Source organism: Gossypium hirsutum, chromosome A08, assembly GCF_007990345.1.
Source record: "Gossypium hirsutum isolate 1008001.06 chromosome A08, Gossypium_hirsutum_v2.1, whole genome shotgun sequence".
In the NCBI taxonomy this organism is placed as follows: Eukaryota; Viridiplantae; Streptophyta; class Magnoliopsida; order Malvales; family Malvaceae; genus Gossypium; species Gossypium hirsutum.
In genome coordinates, this window is record NC_053431.1 from 68,236,234 (window position 1) to 68,247,920 (window position 11,687).

Genomic DNA, 11,687 nt, shown 5'->3' on the forward strand with positions numbered 1-11,687 from the left:
TTCCGACGATGGATATGGGTTAGGGGTGTTATATCAAATGTTACAAAAAGTGTGGTAGTTTAGTGGATTGCCTACTGAGGACCCAAGGTTGCACTTAAGACTCTTTTTGGACGTCTACAATTCATTCAAGTAGCAAGGTGTTCCCGAAGATGCCTTGAAACTGAAGTTATTTCCTATTTATTGCAAGATCGTGCCAGAGCATGGTTGTACGCTTATCCGTATGGTATTGTGAGATCTTGGAATGAACTTTGACAGAGGTTCCTACTGAGATATAATCCTCTAAACATGAATGCCAAACTGAGGAACGATATTTTGTCCTTTCGATAAGCTGAGGACGAAATATAATATGAAGCATGTGAGTGATTCAAGGAGTTAATCAGAAAATGCTCGATGCGTGGTTTCCAAAATTGGACACAAATGGAAATTTTTTACAATGGATTGAATGTGCGTGCAAAAATGGTGGTTGATGCATCTGCTAATGGGACTTTACTTGATAAATCATATAATAAAGGATATGGAATTCCAGACAGAATAGCAACCAATGATTATCAATACCCCACTACTAGAGTGGGGAATGGTAGAAGAGTTGCTGGAGCAATGGAACTTGATATGATCACTTCCCTAACAACTTAGGTATCATCTTTAACGAATATGATTAAAATACTGAAAAGACCAGCTGCAGTGTAGGAAATAAAAGTGGCCGGGGCCGAGTTAGCATGTGTTTACTATGGAGAAGATCATGTTTTTGATGAATGCCCATCAAATCCAGCCTCAGGTTATTATATGGGAAATTTTAATTACAATAACAACAACCCATATTCCAACACATAAAATCTAGGGTGGAAGCAACATCCTAACTTCAGTTGGAGTAATCCAGGGGGAATTCTAGCAATGTTATTTGACAGAATGCTGCGGTTGCACCACTTGGATACAATAAACTTATGCCAAGGAAAAATGTTTAGCAAAATTCAGCCTCGAGTTCCTCATCGATTGAAGGAATCAAGCAGGGTAAATTGCGAAAGCATTAAGCTCAAGACTGCAAAGAGAACTGCCAAGGGATATTGAAAATTCATGATCTCAAAGAAAGGAACAGTGTAAAGCTATTACACTTAAAAGTGGTATGCAATTATCAAGAGTTGTTAATGACACCACTATTGAAGAAAGTAGATCAGAATTCACAATTAAAAAGCATTCAGAACTAGTAGTAGAGTAGGCTACAGAGGAAAACAACAACTAGAAAGATGTTGAAGAAAATTCACTGTCCATTGCCAATAAAAATGTCACGAAAAAACAACCTTAACAAATGGAAGGAAGGCCACCACCACCTTATCCTCAGAGCTTCTAAAAACTAAGCAAGATTTTCAATTCAAGAAATTCTTGGATGTCCTAAAGCAACTGCATATCAACATATCATTGGTGGAAACATTGGAACAAATGCCCAGCTATGTAAAATTCATAAAAAATGTCTTATCAAAGAAGAAAAGGTTGAGAGAGTTTGAAACTGTTGCTCTCATTGAAGGATACACAACGATGCTGAGAAATAAATTGCCACCAAAATTGAAGGGCCCAGGGAGTTTCACTATACATTGCTCTATTGGAAACCATTATGTAAGCAAAACGCTATGTGACTTAGGTGCGAGTTTATATCTAATTCCTATGTCTATTTTCAAGAAGCTGGGAATAAGGAAGACAAGGCCTACAACTGTCACTTTGCAACTAGCTGATCGTTCATATGCACATCTAGAAGGTAAAATAGAAGACGTGCTGGTAAGAGTTGACAAATTTATTTTCTAGTAGATTTTATTTTTTTGAAATGTGAGCTTGATAAAGAGGTACCAATCATACTTGGGAGACCTTTTCTAGCAACTGGTAGAACATTAATTGCTACTCAAAAAGGTGAATTAACTATGAGAGTTAATGATTAGGAAATAACTTTTAATGCTTTTGATGCTATGAAGTGTGACAGATGAAGAATGCCACGATGTGGAGATAGTTGACACTATAGTTCACAAAGAATTTGTAGATTTTTATCACAATAACTGTCATGATGATGTTTATTTAATTGAGTTGATTGAAGTAGAAATGATTGAAGAGCTTGGTGAACTGATGGATGTTAAGCAAATCAAGAATGAAGCAATGAGAAGTTTTGAATCATTGAATATATCGGACTATTTTTTTAAACCTCCTCAGCCATCCATTGAAGATCCTCATCTGTTGGAATTCAAGCCTTTGCCAGCACATCTAAAGTATGCTTATTCGGGAGACAACAACATATTGACAGTAATTATTTCTGTGGCATTGATAGTAGATCAAGAAGCTCAATTATTGAAAGTTTTGAAGAAATCTAAGAAAGTATTGGGATGGATGATTGCAGAGATCAAAGGAATTAGTGCAGCAATCTACATGCACAAAATATTACTAGAGGATTGCCATGGAAAATCTATCGAGCAACAAAAAAGACTAAATCTCATTATGAAGGAAGTTGTCAAAAAGAAAATTATCAAATGGCTGGATGCTGGAATCATATACCCTATAATAGCCCATTTTTAGTCAAATCAGAACAGTGGTTTCGGGACCACAAATCCGAAGTCAAAATTATTTTTATTTTATTTTAATTTTTATAGCATGATTGAATGATTGTGTGAAAGTTTTGTTTAGAAATTTTATCGTTTAATTGGTTATTTTAATGAAAAGGACTAAATCGTGTAAAGTGTAAAACTAATGTTTTAATAGCTAAAGGTGTCTATTAGCTATAGAACATTAAAGTGGAGGTCTTTTATGTTGTAATTACACCATTATAATGGTAAGTGGACAATTATGGGTATATATTAAGTGATATTTAATGTTTTAAGCCAAGGTTAATATGGTAATTTGTAAAATAACTTAAGTTAAAATAAAAGAAATCATAATTCCTCATCATCTTTTCTTCATTCCACCAAAAATTCAAGAAAATAAAGAACCAAAGGAGGTTGCTAGCGTTTTCAATGCTCAATTGTAAGTTCATTTTTGTCTCGTTTTTAATGATTTCTACGTTTTTGAGATCATTGTAGCTAGGTCTAGCTAGCGCGGGGACTATTTTGAAAAAATACGAAAGATTTTGAATGTTTCCATTGATGAATAAACATATATTTCAAAGTTTTTTGATAGATTATGAATGTTGGTTGTGAGTTTTACAAGTTTTATAAAGTGAAATTTAGTGAAAATGCAAATTAGGGATTAAATTGCGAAATGTTGAAATTTTGTGGTTAAAATGTAGAATAAATGGAAATTATGAGCTTCTAGGGACTAATGTGTAAATCGAGTAGCATGGGTTAGCATTGAATTTCATTAATTTGTGATTTTATGGAATAAGGACTAAATTGTAAAAGTGGTGAAACATTAGGGGCAAATGTGTAAATGTGCTTAAATATGTGTTTCGGTTTACAATGAATAGAGATATTGTTAAATAAGTTAATTTTGAATATATTTAGCTCAAGAAAAGTGGAATTCGGATCTAGATCGGGGGAAAACTAAAGTTATCGACTAATCGACTTATTTCATTGTTTTCACATCCAAGGTAAGTTCATATGTGATAAATTTTATTATAAGTGTAATTTAAAATGCTTTGATATTGTATAAGTTGTGAATACGAGACCTCGTATAAGTTCAACAATGACTCGATGGAAATTCAGCATTCAAAATCCTAGTTGAACCTTGGGAATAGTTTAGGGTACTAGTGACATGTCATTAGGAAAGACATTGAGTTGGCTTCGGGCCATGATATTAGCACTTCAGGTGCGAGTTATACTAATTTGGCTTTGGGCCATGAATATCGCCTGATTTGGCTTCGGGCCATTATATCAGTACTTCAGATATAAGTTGCCTTGATTTGGCTTTGGGCTATTATATAGGTACTTAGTGTAGAGACTCCTGAGTATTTGACTTCTATTCCGAATGGTTCAACGGCTAAATGAATGATGTGGTTGAGAATGAGATTGGTACGAGATGGTACAGGTATGTGTATAATTATATTAGCTTTGAACCACAGAAATGGTGTAGAAAGTAATAAGTTTTGTGAATGAGTATTGAAAGGTTTGTTAGTTGTTGTGAATTCATATCTTTATAATCAATTGTTGAATTATGTGGTTATGATTATATTAAGTTTATTTCATACGAGCTTACTAAGCTATATAGCTTACATCGTTTATTTTTCTATGTTTTATAGTGAATTCAAAGTTAGCTCAGATTTGGGGACCGTCGGAGATCACTTCACACTATCCACTTATCTTTTGGTGCCTATAAACTTTGGTATTTTAGGTATATGGCATGTATAGGGTCTTTATGTCATGTTGGTTATGTTTTGGTAAGGATTTTGGCCAATTGAATTGGTTTGTCTATATAGCCTTGAGTAATGGCTTATTTGGGGTTATTTTGGTATGGTTGAAACATGTATATATATTTTTATGTCTTGTGTAATGAGTTGATTGATGGTTGTAGATGAATTTTTGGACATTGTTTTGTTTGTGAAACTAAGCTAAAAGATGCACATTTGGGAATGTATAGTTAATTGAATTGTATATGTGAATTAGGTATAAAATTAGATGGAATATTATGGTAGATTGTGATTTGTATTGATGGGTAATGAAATGGTATGAAATATGTTTGATATGAGATTGATTTAATGCCTATTGTGCCTTGTGTTGGTGCCTTTGAATTGTGGTGTAGGTACATGTATTTAGGGTCGCAAATTGGCTTGGTAAATGGCCTATTTTTGTCCACACGGGTAGAGACACGAGCGCGTGTCTCAGCCGTGTGTGACACATAGTTATATTACATGGTCATGTGTCCTCTGGTGTTGAAATTACAAACAAGTCAGTATGCTCCACACCGCCTCACACACGGTCATGTGACTTGGCTGTGTCATATAAGTCAGTATACCCTATAGGTTTGGCACAGCCTAGCAGACGGCCTGACACACGGGCGTGTATGGCCATTTTTATGGCACAGAAGCTAGCCACATGGGCATGTTTGTTGGCCGTTTGACCGAAGTCAGAGAGTTACACGGGATCGGACACGGGCTAGTACACGACCATGTGCTCCCATTTCGATTGTCCACACGGCCTGTGACACGGGTGTGTCTGTTGGCCATGTGAGAGACACAGCCGGGCCACACGGGCATGTGTCCCCTGTTTTGGGAAAAAATTTCAAGGTTTTTTGAAAGTTTCAAAGTTATCGATTTATTCCCGAACCACTCCCAATTTATGTTTAGGGCTCGTAGGCTCATATTAAGGACAAAATGATTGAGATTTAATGATGAATTCTTGAATTGTGAAAATGTATGACAAGTGAATGTTTAATTGTTTTATAAGTCCCTTAATGCTCTGTAACCCAATTTCAGCGTTGAATACGGGTTAGGGGTGTTACGTACCCAATTTCGGATAGTTCTTAAGAGAGCCCAATACAATATGTGCCTAAAAAATGGGAGTCAGTCCTATTTTCAAAATTGAAGGTATTTAAAACTATAACAGCCTGATTTTGGGCCTAGTCGGAATAGTAGTTTCGGAACCACTATTTCGGGGCCAGAGAAATTATTTTTAATGATATTTTATGTTATAGCATGATCATATGAGTGCATGAAAATTTTGGTGAAATAATTTTAGCGATTTCATGCTTAATTGCGAAAAAGGACTAAGTTTCGTAAGGGGAAAAGGTTTTTTTTTCTAGCTAAAGATGTCAAATAGCTATAGAACATTAAATTAGGGTTTTTATTGAGTAAATAGACCATAAATATATTAGTGGCTGATCAAGGAGACAAAAAAAAAAGGTTGAAAAGTCAAAGTTGGTGTGCATTAAGTGACTTATTTGGTAATAAAATAAAACAAAAAGAAAAAAAAATTGCTGTCATCTTTTCATCTTCCTTCTTCCCCACCAAAAATACCAACATAGAGGGGGTTTTGAAAACTCAAAAATTTCAGCAACTTATATCCCTTACAAGTAAGTGATTTAGATGCCTATTTTTGATAATTTTTTGTACTTTTGGAACCCTTGTAGCATGAACTAGCTAATGGGGGGACTATTTTGTGAAATGGTTGATAGTATAGGGATTTTCCATGAAAGGATTTATGTTGTTTGCTGAATTTTTATGGCAGACAATGAGTCTTGGTTGTGTAACAGACAAAGGATTTTCATGGAAAACACCTAAAAGGGCCATTTTGTAAAAGTTATAAAATAGGTTGTAATTGTGTGAAATAGTGGAAATTCGGTGTTGTCATAAGAGCAATAAATGGTCGGTTAGGCTTGGCTAATAAGGAAATTTGATAAAAATAGATTTCGGGCCTAAGGGTAAAATGGTCATTTTGTGAAAGTCTAGGGGCAAAATGTTCATTTTGCCAAAAATGTGAATTTTGGTTGTCCAAATTTATTTAGTGATTAAATGAGTGAATTTCATCATGTTAGATTAAGAAAATCGAGATTTGTGTTCAAATCGAGAAACTACGTGGTTAAAGACAAAAAGAGAATAATTAGCCAAAATTGCATTTGAGGTAAGTCCGTGTGATTAAATGAGCAGGATATTTATGCCATTGTTATTATACTTGAAAATCTATCTTCCCATGATTGTCTTGATGATATTGTATATGAGAAAGTGATGTCAAATGTAAATAACATTTATGTGTTGATTGAATGCTTGGAGATTTGATGGAATATGATATTCCATTGAAACGGGTAAGTTGTATGTAAATAATACAACTACATTGTTATTATATGTGTTTAAATTGATATAGCATGAATTGCTTGGTTGTGGAAATGATTATGTATGATGAATATTGAGATAGTAGAATTCTCGTTTGAACCTTAATAAACAATTCGGATATTCATGCCATGACATTCGGGTTATTTGTGTGCCAGTGTAAGACATGTCTGGGACATGCATCAGCCACATCATGAGAGCTAGTGTAAGACCATGTCTAGGACGTGGCATCGACATTGAGACAAGAGCTAGTGTAAGACATGTCTGGGACATGCATCGGCCTCGAGATGTAAGCCAGTGTAAGACATGTCTGAGACATGCATCGGCTACGAGATGTGTCAGTGTAAGACCATGTTTGGGACATGGCATTGGCACAGATATGTGAGAGCGAGTGTAAGACCATGTCTGGGACATGACATTGACTTGATGGATGAGCTAGTGTAAGACCATATCTGGGACATGGCATCGGCATTACACCCTATGTTTGAGGTTTAGTGAATATCCGATGGCTTTCCAAATGGTTCAACGGTGAGAGTTACAGTTTAAGCTAAATGAGAAAGGTTATGACATATTGTGAGTGGTACAGGTACTTACATGAAATTGATGAGATGTGAATTCAGTTCATGTCATATGATTAGTAAGGAATGAATATGAGCATGTTGAGTAACACAGGTATGTATGCCAAGCTTATGAGAAATGATTTCAGTTTATGATGCACATTTAGTGAAGATGTAAATAGGTAATTCATGCTTATGAGAATGATTTTGCGATGACCTTGTGATTATAGGTCTATACTTATGAGGTATGTGTAACATCCCGTACCCGAGACCGTTGCCGGAGTCGGACACGAGGGGTTCACAGACTAAATTCGCTTACTATCGCAGTCCATTTTAAAATTTTCCAGGCAGTTGGCTAACTGCGACACTGTCACCTTAAAAATCATATCTTGAGTTTGACAACTCGAAAATCAGTTTTGTAATTTTTTTCCTGAAACTAGACTCATATGCCCATCTACATATTTTTTTCTAGAATTTTTGGTCGGGCCAATTAGTACAGTTTATTAGTCAAAGTCTCCCATGTTACAGGGATCGACTACACTGACCTTTTCGCATTACGACTTGGATATCTCCCTGCACAGAGCTTCAATACTGATGTCGTTTGTTTCTATAGAAACTAGACTCAGAGAGGAATCTATAAATATATGGCATGACACCTAATTATCTCTGGTTAATTTATAATGAATTTCCAAAGTCGGAACAAGGAATCCAGAAACCGTTCTGGCCCCGTCTCACGAGAACCTAAATATCTCTTAACATACTGTCCATATGATCGTTTTGTTACTTTCCTATGAAAATAGATTCATCAAGGTTCGTTTACATAATTTATTAATTATTTAATTCCAATCCTACTATTTTTAGTGATTTTCCAAATCTACATCACTGCTGCTGCCAGCATCTGCCTTTAAGGTAGACTTTACCTATTTCATAGTTTCCATGATTCAACTAGCCCTTTTAGCATGAATAGCACAAATTATGATAGTGATTAACCATTCCATACCAAATGATTATAACATTATGCTCAAACATCTGTAAGCCATTTTCGCATGGCTATATACATTAACCAAAATATTCTTCCGCCACTAGTCTATTTTATACATGCCATAAGATAATCCAAAACATAGCAGTACCAAACAGTGGATAGTGATAGTGTGACTAGTTGCTGACGATCCCCGAGCTTGTAGCTTCGCAATGAGATCTATAAAACAGAGGAAACAGAGTAAGCATTACAATGCTTAGTAAGTTTTAAGCAGTGTCAACAGATAACAATCAAATTATAACATAGTTGTTCGTATTTTTATTTCACTCTTCCTTCGGGCATACCATTCCTTTACCGAATATGCACATCTCATCATATACAATAGGCAGATAAACTTTCACATAAAAGTGAGCTCATGTGACATAGATATATCGTATGATTTCACATAACCTCTCACTCTGATCCGATGTCACATAATCATAGGAATAGTCTCATAGATTGCTCTCGTATGCGTCACATAACTACCTTATGATTTAGTGCAAATCAAGCTCACATATAAACTTGGAGTACATACCTGTTTAACCTTTCGCATTGAATATATTTATAAGCAATTCTTATTACGAAGTCTTACCCGGACATAATCTCCACATGAAGTTATCGGGTCTTACCCAGACAAAATCCCCACACGTAGTCATCGGGTCTTTAGAGCTCGGATATAGTACGAGCACGAAGCTTACGGACATTAATCAGTGATAATATTCTCGCATAAAGCCTGCGGGGTTTTAACCCGGATATAGTACTGACACAAATGCCCTTCGGGACTTATCACATTCATCACATCGGCCATTAGGCCCAATCACATATATATACACTTTCACATTCATCACATCGGCCATTAGGCCCTATCACATATATACACTTTCACATTCTCAAAGTAAGCTATTTTAGCTTAGTTATAAGCAATTTAAACAATTTAAAAGACATTAAAAACTCAATTTGAGTAACCAAGTCCTTCTACTAAAATCACATATTCAACCAAACTTGACTACCAATATATATCAATCAGTCAAGTTTAATACCTAACATGTTCGAATATACATAAACTCTAAAAATAATAATAATAAATACTTAACACTTCCCATCTTACCATTTAATACCTAGTCGAATGTTCACTCATATATAAAATAAATAATCAAACATTATTATATATATCATATCATTTTATTATTATTATCATTATTTATTTTATTTTATACTTTTCAACTCATCCATCTCTCATTTTTCCAAATCTATCATACATATTATATTTATAACTACCCACCATATAATTTCAAGTTCAATAATATCAACCACAAAGGTTTGATTACGTACCTTCATTATTACGAACATAAATATTACACTACTACTCTTGCATTTGATAATTAGATCGTCTGATCATTTTCCTTCACCCGTTGTATTCGCACACTTAGTGCTATTGTTTAACTAGAAAGGCCATGAAATCGCACACTTAGTGCTTAATATTTTCCTTCGCACACTTGTGCTCGATAATCAAACTCGCATGCTTAGTGAAATTTTCATATTTATTATTTCTATTTGCATTCAACAACACCAAGATTTTATATATTTCAACGCGGCTCACACAAATATATAAATTATATTTATTTAAACCAACAATAAATATTTGCTTAACGACTTACCTCGGATTTCGACGGACAGTCGAATTCGACTACTCAACGATTTTTTTTTTATTTTCCCCGATCCACGTCCGATCTTTTTGGTTCTTGATCTAAAAATTTCGAAATTAATCTCATTCAAATAGAATTTCCTTCATTTAGGTACAAATACACATAATTGAGCAATTTACCAATTTACCCCTAATATTATGTACTTTTACAATTTAATCCAATTTTCTCAAAACACAAAATATGAAGAATTTGTATATACAATGCTAGGGCCGAATGTTCACTAAGCTTATATAAATCCTCCCATTTCACTAATTTCACAATCTAGTCCTTCAATTTAGTACTTTTTTTTCAATTTAACCCTAAATGCTCAAAATTACCAAAAATCCCAATACCAAAATGTTAATCTAACACATTTATTTTATTTTCTCACGTCAAACGTAAATTTTATCAAACTATTAACAATGACACTTCATGACTATATCATCAAATTTCAAAATTTCAAGCATGGGCTTTATAGTATTCAAAGCAACTATCTCAAAAGTGTAAAAATTAACAAAAACCAAACTCAAATCACTTACCTAATTGAACATGCAAGGACCGAAAATATCAAAGCTGAAACTTTCTTTTCTTTCTCTTAGTTTCGGCCGAGTAAAAATAAAAGAAAGATGAACACTTTCATCTTTTATTAAATATAATATATTAACATATATTAAAGTATACCATAATGCCATAAAATATAACAAACAATTCAAGTCATTAATCCATGCATATTGGTCGGCCACCAATTCCTATTTATGGCCAAATTGCAACCTTAATATTCCATAATATAAAAACAATCATAATTTGGCCCTTATACATTAACCCTTAAATTTTCCATTTTACGCGATTAAACCATTTTTTTATCAATCGACCTCCAAACACTAAAATTTTTAAACGAAACTTTCACAAAGGCAACTTCACACATTTTAAACATAGAAAATGATATTTAAATATTATTCTAACTCGGATTTGTGGTCCCGAAACCACCGTTCCAATTAAGGTCCAAATTGGGCTGTTACTTTATTTATTTTTATTTAATACATTTTAATATTCCATTTACCTTTTTGTCCTTTATAATAATACATAATTTCATATATGCCAAACCACCAATCTCCACTATCATAAAGTAATGGTTTAATTGATAAATAGGGACTTCTACTTTAGTAAAACATGGAAAATAAACACTTAAACAATTAGAATGTAACTTTTTGCATTTTACGCGATTTAGTCCTTTTTGCTTAATTAACTATCGAAACGATAAAATTTTTCAACGAAACTTTAATACCATCTTTTTGCCACTTTGTAAATATTTATAAAAATATTTACGACTCGATTTATAGAAATGAGGTCCTGATACCTCATTTCCTAAACCCACTTGACCTTAGGGTCATACCACTTGAACTTAATAAATCACTTATAAAACAAATATCACAATATCAAAAATATTTTTAAAAATCACAATTAACTCGTAAATATTAAATATAATATTTACAAACCTACTCGTCGAATTTGGTGACCCCGAAACCACTGTTCCAGTTAATCCTAAAAACGGGCTGTTACAACTCTTCCCCCCTTAGGGATTTTCGTCCCCGAAAATCTTAGTAGCGACTAAGTTAGGATAACGTCCTCTTATTGAATTATGTCCATATAAACATTAGCTCATCAATAACAATTGTAATTCATTACTGCTTTCACATCGA

General features: G+C 34.0%; 1 non-coding gene across 1 annotated transcript; it reads right to left on the reverse strand.

Annotated features, from left to right (window-relative positions):
• Positions 1 to 294: 294 nt before the first annotated feature.
• On the reverse strand, positions 295 to 401 carry LOC121205183 (small nucleolar RNA R71). The gene has a single exon (XR_005900268.1). It is a non-coding gene; the product is annotated as a small nucleolar RNA R71 (small nucleolar RNA).
• Between the last annotated feature and the right edge of the window lie 11,286 nt (positions 402 to 11,687).